We start from the raw sequence: 12,486 nt of genomic DNA, 5'->3' as shown, positions 1-12,486 counted from the left end.
GAAATAAATCACGCCTACCCTACAGTTGCAGAGTGTTTATAATGATATGATTATGCTCATGTATACATGTACATATATGTGTGTTCATATGCATACATATCTATGAGTAATATACCATTGTATCTCCTGAAGTGAAGCAAATAGAGAATCTTAACTTTATGAAATGAATAAAAGTGATGGCTGTCTTCAGTAAATACTCACAGTTACAGAATTGTGAAGCTCTTATTTATTAGCACCATTACATCACAACTCTATCTCAGACTCTAAAGTAGTTCCAGTTTAATAGATAAACTCAGTTGCTGCTCCCTGCTTCTCATTGGCATTTTGGTAAAGGTATAGCAGAGCTTTGGAAGATCCTCTTTAAGGGCAGCTTCCCTGACTTTTACTTCAATCACTGTCAGGATGATGGTCACATCTAAGCCAGAGGGCCACAGTAACAATAAGATCCCCTATGCCTTCCTACATGTCCCACTATTTTTTTTTTACCATCTTCATTATCTTCTATGGTGGAAGAGAATTTAGAGGTGAGGTACACTTTTATTGTGCATACAGCTTTGCTCTTCTGTACATATTCTGAATATTGAGGAATGTCTGTTTCATTACTGATAGTAATTGTGCCTCAGCAAAATTGTAAAGATACAAAGTTGTACCTTCAACTGTCCCCTTTTGAGCACTTCCTTCTTTAAGTTTCTCAGTTTTTAGTATCTCTATAATTCTTGGTTGTTCAGGATCCTCCATATGAATACTCTCCATTCTCGGGAACACCTCATAATCCCTGTCTCATCCACTCCCCTTAAAACTTATCCGTACTGAGTATTAGTCTTTTACTGCCTTTCAAAATAACTAGCTAGATAATCTGATCACTTATTTTATGGTGATCATGTTAATGGATAATACCAACTAGGATTGAATCATGGCTCTACCACTTTATTACAGTGTGCCTCTGGGCAAGTTATTTAACTTCTTTTTGCTTAAGTTTCCTCATCTGTAAAATGGAGATCATAAAAGCACCTGCCTTACATGGCTATTGTGAAAATTAAACAAATTAATAAAATACAGTGATTAGCATAATGCCTGGCACATAGTAAGTGCTCAATGAGTGTTAGCTATCAATAGTCATATTTTAGGAGGGAATTGATCGGTCAGAATTTCAGGTCTTATGGAAAACCATTTCAACATGAATGTGCTGGCCTTTATTTTTGCATATATTCTGCCTATTACATAGTGGAGGCATTGTTTATTCTCTACACCGTTGTACATTATAGAAAGGCCAATGAGACGATAAGAATCTTTGCTGTGCAGAAACTTTTGATCTTGATGAAGTCCCAAAAGTTCATTTTCGCTTTTGTTTCCTTTGCCTTTGGGGACATATTTTTTTTTATTCGTTTATTTGTTTACTTACAGCATAACAGTGTTCATTGCTTTGGCATCCCACCCAGTGCTCCATGCAGTATGTGCCCTCCCTATTATTTGGGGACATATTTTGAAAGAAGTTGCTGTGGCCAATGTCGAAGATGTTACTGCCTATGTTCTCCTTTTTGATAGATACCTGTCTCACCTTGAGGTCTTTTATCCATTTTGAGTTTATCTTTGTGTATAATGTAAGAAAATGGTCGAGTTTCATTCTTCTACACATAGCTGTCCAATATTCCCAGCACCATTTATTGAAGAGACTGTCTTTTTTCCACTGGATTTTTTTCCTGCTTTGTCAAAGATTATTTGACCATAGAATTGTGGGTCCATATTTGGGCGCTCTACTCTGTTCACTGGTCAGTGTGTCTGTTTTTGTGCCAGTACCATGCTGTCTTTGTAGTAAAGCTTGAAATCAGGCAATGTGATGTTGCCAGTTTTGGTTTTCTTTTTCAACATTTCCTTAGCAATGTGGGGTCTCTTCTGGTTCCATACAAATTTTAAGATTGTTTGTTCCAGCTCTTTAAAAAATGCCATTGGAATTTTGATCATGATGACATTGAAAGTATAGGTGGTTCTAGGGAGTATAGACATTTTAACAATGTTTGTTCTTCCAATCCCTGAGCATGGAATGGTCTTCCATCTTTTTGTGTCCTCTTCAATTTCTTTCATGAGTGTCCTGTAGTTCTTTGAGTACAGATCCTTTACTTCTTTGGTTAGGTTTATTCCCATGTCTCTTCTGGTTCTTGTTGCTATAGTAAATGGAATCGACTCTCTTATTTCCCTTTCTATATTTTCATTGTTAGTGTATAAGAAAGCAATTGGTTTCTGTACATTGATTTTGTATCGTGCCACATTACTGAATTGCTGTATGAGTTCGAGTAGTTTGGGGGTGAAGTCTTTTGGGTTTTCCATATGAAGTATCATGTCATCTGCAAAGAGAGAAAGTTTGTCTTCTTCTTTGCCAATTTGAATACATTTTATTTCTTTTTGTTGTCTGATTGTTGTTGCTAGGACTTCTAGTACTATGTTGAACAACAGTGGCAAGGGTGGACAGCCTTTTCATGTTCCTGATCACAAAGGGAAGGCTGTCAGCTTTTCTCCATTGAGGATGATAATCTTTCCACACTATTAGAGGTAAAGCTTTTTAATCAACATAAAACTCAAGAGTATTTTTAAGATGGGTAACTTTTTTTTTCAGAGTAACAGTATTCATTGTTTTTGCACCACACCCAGTGCTCCATGCAATACGTGCCCTCCCTATTACCCACCACCTGGTTTCCCAACCTGCCACCCCCTGACCCTTCAAAAGCCTCAGGTTGTTTTTCAGAGTCCATAGTCTCTCATGGTTCATCTCCCCTTCCACTTTCCTTCAACTCCCTTCTCCTCTCCATCTCCCCATATCCTCCATGTTCTTTGTTATGCTCCACAAATAAGTGAAACCATATGATACTTGACTCTCTCTGCTTGACTTATTTCACTCAGCATAATCTCCTCCAGTCCCATCCATGTTGTTACAAAAATTGGATAACTTTTAAAAAATGCTTCACTTTTTCTCCCCAGTTTCTCTCAAACAATGACTATTCTCCTTCACTAGCTGGGCCTGTTCATTTTGACATATCTTATCAGACAAAACTATGTTTCTGTGCTTGTTCTTTCATATATTAATGACTGATATCAAAAATCCCAGGAGAAATATATTATGGCACAATGTAATGTGCTAAAGTCATTTTTCCTTTTCATAGAGATCATTTCAGTTATAGAAAATGTACTTTTTAAGTATATTATAATAAATTCAAAAAATTCCAAAAAGTGAAATAAAATTAATTCAGACAAGTTTTTAATTTCTATACTCTCTGTTATGACTTGTTTAAAGACAAAATTGACATTCTTTTAAAAGTTTGAATTTTTTCTTCAGTCCCTTTCCTTTTTCATAAGTGTGGCCCAGAAGATAAACCTACTGTATGAAGTCACAGGCTGAAAACAAAAACAAAAAAACAGGAAGGAGTTTACATAGTTTTATATGATAAAGCCAAGATAAGAGAGATCAAATCACTCTCAACTCTTTGAAGCTGATGTTTGAACTTGCCATTTTAAAAGGTAATAATACACACTTTAATCTATCTTCTTAGTAACTGCCTGTTTAATGAGACTTTAGTTTCCTGCAATGTGCTAGTCTAAATCTATTTTCTTCTTTTGTTTTAAAACATTCAATTTTTCCATAGTCTGGCTATTGTAGACATTGCTGCTATAAACATTCAGGTACACGTGCCCCTTCGGATCACTATGTTTGTATATTTACTGGTAAATACCCAGTAGTGCAATTGCTGGGTCATAGGGTAGTTCTATTTTCAACATTTTGAGGAACCTGCTTCTCCTCTTTTTTAACAGCCAATTTTACATATTCATTATTTTTATTTAAAAAATTTTGTATTGAAATGTTATCTTAGCTTTATATTTCCTTTCCCCTTTTCCCAAACTTAGACACCAGCCCCTTTGAAATTCCTTGAATGACCACATATTGCTTGAGCTATTTCTGTCATGATCTTAAAAGCATCATGCATAAGTCATTCCCTATTTTCTTCTCACTCCCTTTCAATTCAAATTCTTGGCAATACAGAATGATATATTTCAACAGAACACACTTTATGAAATGTCTGTTAGACTATTTTTATTTTATAAAGAATAGGATGTTTATGTTTTAAATATTGGCTAATCCGATGTACTTCTAATAAAGGTTATACAAAGCATGGTCCAAATAATGCCATCATTGTATGTCGTTCAGTTAACTTAGTGATATTATTATCTTTAAATAAATGTTTCAATTCATCCTGTTCCACAGACTATTTTCAGTTATAAAGTATAAGATAAAAGTGAAATTGTCAAGTTCCATCAACAAATGCTAATTAAGCATGGCTCAGCTCTTTAAATCTACTATAGACTGTAACACTGAAAACATGCATTTTCTTTCTTGATTTCTCTTCCTGTTATTGCCTTTACAAGTATCTTTGTGATTTATAATCTCTGAGCTATTGAGCTTCTGAATATGGCTACCAAAATAACTACAGTGTTTGACTAAATTGGGAAAAAATTACTGATTTCAGATTTTCCAAAATAAATGTCCAAGGGTAAAATTTGAAACTTAAGCAAAATCCTTTGCATTTCTAAAAAATTTACTCTTTGCTAGTACAGAATAACTACTTAATCATTTTAAAACTATGGAGTGTAAAAATTATTCACTGCATAATAGGTACAATCAATCTTCATTATTTACAGATTTTATATTTGTGACTTTTCCTCCCTATTAAAATTTATTTATAACTCATAACTCAGAATCAACACTCACTATGCATTTTCTGTCATTTGTGGCCATGTTCAGTGGTGGAATATTTAAGTCACCAATGTTCAGGTTCCCAGCTGAAGTCAAACAAGGCAACACTTGGTTTTCTTGTTTTAACTCTTATACTGTAAACAACTGTCCTTTTTGTTATCTGTTAGGTGCTACGTTTTCCACATTTCTTTGTGCTTTTTGTTGGTGATTTTTCTGTTTTAAATGGTCCCCAAGCACAGTACTAAAGTGGTATCAAGTGCTCCTAAGCTCTGAAAGGCTGTGATGTGACTTACTAAGAAAATACATGTGTTAGATAAGCATCATTAAGGCATGAGTTATAGTTCTGTTGACTAAGAGTCCAATATTAGTTAATCAACAAAATACATAAATAATAAATAAATGGATAAATAAGATATATTTAATATATTTAAATAAGATATATCTTATATATTATATATCTCTCTATATATATCTTATATATTATATATCTTATATATAAGATCATGACAGAAATAGCTCAAGCAATATGTGGTCACTCAAGGAATTTCAAAGGAGCTGGTGTCCAAGTTTGGGAAAAGGGGAAAGGAAATATAAAGCTAAGATAACATTTCAATACAATCTTATGTAAAATAAGATATATTTAAACAAAAACACACATAAAACATGGTTATATATTGATTGATTTATGAAAATGTTGTGACCAGATGTTCACAGGAACCTAACCTTGCATTTCCCCTAGAAGCAATGGTTCTATACATTACAAAACATAACTACCACAAATAACAAGAATCAATTGTATTCTCAACCTGAGTTTAGTCAGATACATAACTAAATTAATTAAATACCTTTCTATACCAAGATCTTTTGATCATAGGTCCTTGGACTTTTCCATAAAGGCAATTTTGAAATTAGGTTGATTTACCAATCTTCCTCACTTTAAACATGCTCAGAACACTTACAGTAGCCTACCATTGGATGAAATTATTTAACACAAAGCCTATTTTACAATAAAGTGTTGAATATCTCATATAACTTATTGAATACTGTGCTGAATGTGAAAAACAGAATGGGAGTGCCTGGGTGGCTCAGTGGGTTAAGCCTCTGCCTTTGGCTCAGGTCATGATCTCAGGGTCCTGGGATCAAGCTCTGCATCAGGCTCTCTGCTCAGCAGGGAGCCTGCTTCCCCTTCTCTCTCTCTGCCTGCCTCTCTGCCTGCTTGTGATCTCTCCCTCTCTCTCTCTTTCTCTGTCAAATAAATAAATAAAATATTTTTTTAAAAAAAGAAGAAAAGTAAAACAGAATGGTTGGATGTGTATCAGTTGTTTTCCCTGGTGTTCACTCAGCTGACAAGGAACTGCAGTTTGTTGCCACTGGCCAGCCTCATCAGAGAATATCATATTATGTATCACCAGCCTGGGAAAAGATCAGCACTCAAAATTTGAAGTAGAGTTTCTACTAAATGAGTATTGCTTTCACACCATCATAATGTTAAAAAATCCTAAGTGGAATCATCATAAGTTGTGAACCGTTTGTATTTTGATAAAGATAATTCCTTGTTTTCAGTTAATAAAAATACCTGTGGTCAGCAAATATATCTCTGAAAATGCTTACAGAGCACTGCTAAATATTCTTAGTTACCTTTTTTCCTCACGGATAATAATTTTATTACACTGCCAGCTGATTCATATCAACACATTGTGATCTGGCTTTTCCCTTGAAATCAGCTATTTTAATATTCCAATACTGTTTTACCCACCTCTTGGTCTCTCAGCTAAGAATGCCTGCCTCAGTCCCACCTGGAAATCCATCACAGGTGCTTGCTGTTGATAAGATCCCCTCTAGTACAAATGACACTCTTGGTTTTTCAGTGAGACTGTCTTATTACATTTGACTTGGATTTCCAGTTCTGGGATGTGATGATCTGTAGTCCATCTCAGGTATAAGTGGTCCCTGGACCACTCCATCCAGCTGCTTACTGGTCCTCAGATGAGAGTGTTCTCTCTAGCAGCTGCTAAGCTTCTGTTAGTTACTGTACAAAGAGTAACACAACAACAACAAATATGTGTCATTAAATTACCAAAATAATTTTTGCCACTGTATATTACCCCATAGAGTGAAACAAATTTTTAAGTCAGACATCAAAGAGATTTTTCTTTGTCTAGTTTCCTAAATGTGTACAAGACACTGTATGATATAAAGAAGGCCAAATGAAAATATAGCTAGATATGGTTTTGTGGTAGTAGTGAGGTGTTTTGTTGTCATTTGTTATCCTTTAAAACCAATTCTCTTTCTTAAGGTAGGAAATGTCTTAGGTATAGTGCATTGCTAAATAATAAAACTAATACTCTTTTTTGGAAACAATTTACTCTGACTAGCATCTCAATTCTTACAGCACCAGATTTGTAATATCTATGAAGTCTGTGATATGCTTGACAAGTGACTTGGATCACAGGCAAACAAAGTAGTGTTCCATCATTTGCAGTTGAAGTTATAAGAAAGAAGTGCTGTGAAAAGAACACAAATATTGCCATCATCCTATAGGCAAAGCACAATAAGTGTGGATTAATGTGAGATTTATTGAAGTTATGAACCAAGGAGCCAAGAGGGTGGCAAGCTGGTCACTGCCTAGTGTTTAAATTGCAGCACACTAGTGACTTTCACTTTCCTCCAGCACATTTCCTGTATTCCTATTTTAAGTCACAGTGGTAATAGATTTTCTGCCACTAAACTTCACCAACTCTTTAGTCATTAGAAGAGCTGCTTATTTGGCACTTAGGTATTATCCCTAAATTTTTCTTGGCTTTATTTTTTCCCATTGTGCCTTTTAAATAATAAATGTAATTAGTTGTTTCATAAGGATGAATATTTAAAACACTTTCATAGTTGTGAAAAATTCAGTTCTTATCACATCCATGAAAGTTAGGCCAACTCTGTCCTATTGTCTACCTCAGGTGCCTTCCAGTCAAAAATAAAAATTTCATGAACTCTTTTACTGAAGGACCATACATATTTTGTATATCCACAAAAGACCAGGTGTAAGTCTTGAGGACTTGATCCATGTTTAATAGTAACTGAGATGTGTGCAAAGTTACTGCTAAACATATGCTACTTTGAACACTGGATTGGGTCTTAATTTATTAAGCTTGTATATAATGCATAACAAATTTCCATACACATCTGGGAAATCAAAAGAAAATTGATGACTATGCATAAGGTAAGTAAAATACACTCCTTCCCAGATTCAAAGTGATATCTAATTGAGGCAAATTACATTATCCAGGATTTGCTTATAATAGAAAATGTAGCTCCTGAAAGGCTTAACGATACTGAATTTGTACCATTTTGAACCAAATTACTTCTTCATAGAGCAAAATGATCTTCCTGGAAGAAGTAATTTAATTCAAACATATGAGCACTTTACCTCAAAAAGAGTACCAATTTACTCTAGTAGCTCCACTCTTTAGTTGTGTACACCCCTGCACAAAGAACTGGGCTGCAAACTCTTTCTCTACTACTGCACATATACTGCAAAATATGGCCAGTATTTTCTTCCTTAAAGTGGCCATATTAGAATGTTAAATCTCTAAAGGCAGGAATCTGCTATCAGTGGGAAATTTAGATTGTGGTAATTAAAATAGTGTGCTTGTGAAAGTTTTGACATTTTATGACTTATTGCTGTGACTCTAGCACAAGTGAGGTAATAATAATTGAGAACGCTTCATAGATAAGGCCTATTTTGGGGAATGGTTCACTCCTGCTCATTAAATTTATTCTCTGACCCCTTGAAAAATAGCAATGGTCCAGATTCAGCTAATCCCTTCACTTAGTCTTTTATAAACTGTTCTTATAAATGTTAATCAAAACCCTTCCTGATTTCACATACTTTGTATTGTAGACCAACCCTCTGTTCCAAGCACTGTTTTAGATGTTATGCCTTTTGTACAAACATTCTCAAATACTCTAATCTTATGGATTTACTATTTGGACTTTATTCTTTTCTTGCACTTTAATGTTGCCCTTCTGCATATTTTAATTAGACATCCCTATTTTTTACTGGTGTGGCTGTTTTTGCTGTTGCTGTTGTTCAGAAATGGATTTGGCAGAGGTCAGATAAAGATATCAACTACATTTATTTCTTTTTTTAAAAAGATTTTATTTATTTATTTGACAAAGATCACAAGTAGGCAGAGAGGCAGGGAGAGGAAGCAGGCTCCCTGCTGAGCAGAGAGCCTGATGTGGGGCTTGATCCTAGGACCGTAAGATCATGACCAGAGTGGAAGGCAGAGGCTTAACCCACTGAGCCACCCAGGCACCCCACCTACAATTATTTCTTTACCATTCAATATCTACAAGCATTATATTCCCATCCAGGGTATTCACTCTAAACCTGACCAAATTAGGCATTACTTTTTGTCTTTCTACCATATTTGTAATCTGGCAAATCTTTGTTTTTTGTGATGTTTGTAATAATAATAATAGTAATAATAATAAAACTTAATTCAGTATCAACCTTGAATGTAGTTAATATAACTCACTTGTTAATAAGCAATCTTTTACTAGACTATGTAGTACTTCACTAAAATCTTACCCTCAATATTTCTAATATCTGAAACAAGTCTGATTTTTTCAATATTTTTAAGTCACCTAATATTGTTAAAATAAACATTCTACATTTTCTTGGTCACTAAAGATGATTCACTGGTAATCATTTCTTTTTCAGACCTTTACAACATATTTTACCATAATTCTATTTTCTCTGGGCTGCTGATGTCAAGACGTCTTTCCTTTTCTACTTCCTAACACACTCAACAGTGCCAGGTCTTCCTCACACACTCCCCTTTAGCTGCCCAATGGGCTTCAGTTCAAGAGCTGAATCTAGTCTACAGATCCATGTGTTTCTGTTTGTTTCAATGAACCTATGCATTGTTAACTATAATTTTTGCCATAGTTAAATACATTTTTCACTTTGAGGGCAATTACTTTGTAATTGTGTAAACATAGCCCACATTCACTCCTAAAAAAATGAGTTTACTTTTTCTCCTCTTTAACCTTATAAATTTTCAAGAAAGCCTGTTACATAACAGAACCTGATTTCAACCTGATTTCATTGTACGTCAGCCACATTGCCTTCTCCAATGGATTGTATCTTTGAAATGGCAGAGCAATGAAAAAATCGACCATGCACATGTTTAATTCATAGATTGTATTTATGTTTAAATATTTAAAACATAGATTTTGTAATTACACTAAAAGTGATCCATCACTTTGGATATACAGTACAACAATATTTAGACCTATAATAAATCTACACAAGGGTCCATGGTTAAAAAGCACAGTTTTGGTCTTAAATACATTTAGTTCTCTCTCTCTTTTGGCTTCCAAATTCCACTCTACTTGTTAATTCCTTACAATTAAAGGAAGCAAGAGACTCTACGAGAAAGAAATCACTTTTTCCAAAGTAAGTTTTATTGACTGTGGATCTGAGTCAATAAACTGACTTGGCTGAGACAGAAATTGCCACAGCTTGTTCCTATTAACCTCTCTTTCTACACACCACACTACCCACTCCTGAGCACACACCCAGTCCCTGGACATTATGTAACTTTCCTACCCTGTATAATACAAAAACTAATTCTAGAACAGTGACCTCTTTGAGAGTTGGAACCAGGTCATTAATCTTTGCATCCCCAAGGCTTAACAAAATGCCCAGGACATGTGTGAGCTCACTGAATAAATGTCTGGACAGGGATTAGTTAAAATTAATTGAACTTTAAATTTTTCTAATGCTCTTACTTTTTTTTCTCCAATATTAAAACTACAGTTAAGGGGGAATAGAGGGCAAAGCCTCACAATCACACTGGCCTGAATTCCCTCAATTTTTATTCTGTGAAATCAGAAAAAGATAATAATTCCCAGAATGTTAAGACAGACTAGTCCAGTTAGTCTTATCTCTATTATGGCATTACTATCCAAGTAAAATATGCCTACATTAACATTTCCATTAAATTATTTGTTAAATTCCAGACTTCCATTCAATGTACTATGATCAATACGTTACTGAAAAACACTCACAATTGTTTATTGATACTGGCAGAAAAGCAAAAATAAATCAACATACTAAAATTTATAATCATGCCTTCTTTTATGGGCTTCACATTTATCTGACAGTATCAATAAATACCTCTCTACAGATAGAATAATATCCATAAAAAGGATTCATCAGAAAAAAAGTTTTTAAAATATCTTCACTGACAAGAAATGACAGACACATGTAAGTGAAAACTAATTTTATTAGAAAAATAATTGCACTGAATTCCTGTAATTGGATGGCTTTGAAAATCACCACAGCTTCAATTACTCAAGGATTGTGATGGAATTTCACCTTATGAAAATGCAGGAAGTTAACCAAATTATTTATTTCTTTTAAATGGTGGATAAAGTATTACTGTGTTATTTAAATTTAATTTAAGAACAATTTACATGATGAAAATTACTGTACTTCTTAATCAGAGTCACTCTGGTGGAACTGTTTTAATAAAAGTTTTTCTTTAATATACAATTTAGTCATCCTGTTAGAAAACGAATTCTTCTATCTCCAAATTACAAATTGGTTCACACTTTCAACCATTTCTCTGATCATGAAGTTTGCCTGTGATGGAATGAAGAGGATGTAATCTGATAACCTCATTGCTTTTAGTTTGCATTTCTGTCTTGCACAATTGTCAACCTTGTATTCTGCTAATCCCCAATCTAACACCATTACTACACAATGAAAGAGTGCCAAAAAAAAAAAGAGGAGGAACTAAACGTGTTCCAGGCTGCTACCCTTCCCATTGTTTCCCATTCATCAGAGGGGACCATGCCCACCTCAGCTTCTTCCCACAAATGAAATCCCTTTCTCATCACCAAGGAGAAGTCAAGGCAGCATGAACAAGATATGCAACTGCAGGGAAAAGAAAGGAGATGTGCAAACTAAACAGCCTTTTTATAGGTATCACATAATCACATCAATTGTTGATACCAACACCTAACAGAATGAAACTGCATAAATTAGCAGAATCAAAAATTTTAATTCCACAAATCATTTTAGATCATAGGATCAAATGGCTGAAGGGTACCTTAAAGGCCATTTTGTCCTATCCTTTTATTTTTTCAGTAAGGAAACTGACACTCAGGAGAGATAAGTGACTTGTCTAAAGGCACACACCCAAGTCACACACACCTGTCTAAATGTCCCACCCAGAGCTAGAACCCCAGTCACTTAAGTCCTAGCCTACTACTTTTTCCACATCACCAATCTGGTTACAGAGTGCTTCAGTGCAATCATTTCATCATTGCATTCATCCTTCGCCCCTTTTTGCCCCTCAAAAATCTCATTTGCATACCTGTTATATTTTCAAAGGTATTTACATTTGAATGTATTTTATAACATAAAACAATTTCCTGACTCTTTTTTTTTTATTAGCTACTACCAACCTAAGTTTTGCCAGCCTCACAACTCCTCTGTTCCATATGTTACAGTCGCCTTAACCATATCAGGTTAAATTGTTTGAATACCCCCACAGGACTGACAGAGCTCATAAAATCCAATGTCTACTGTCACAACTCATAGTGAACTTTCCACAGATATTGTTAAAAGAAATGAAAGATGACACTTCAATTCAATTAATTAAAAATACACTCATAATGAGGTCAAAAGAAAAGTAAGCATTTTTAGACATGAACATGGTAAAATATAGATGCTA

General features: G+C 34.6%; 1 pseudogene; it reads right to left on the bottom strand.

Annotated features, from left to right (window-relative positions):
- Positions 1-6,489: 6,489 nt before the first annotated feature.
- LOC123934392 lies at positions 6,490-6,705 on the bottom strand (annotated as a pseudogene).
- Positions 6,706-12,486: the final 5,781 nt, after the last annotated feature.

The sequence above is a fragment of the Meles meles genome, chromosome X (assembly GCF_922984935.1).
Source record: "Meles meles chromosome X, mMelMel3.1 paternal haplotype, whole genome shotgun sequence".
Lineage (NCBI taxonomy): Eukaryota > Metazoa > Chordata > Mammalia > Carnivora > Mustelidae > Meles > Meles meles.
This window is presented reverse-complemented; position numbering and strand designations above follow the sequence as displayed.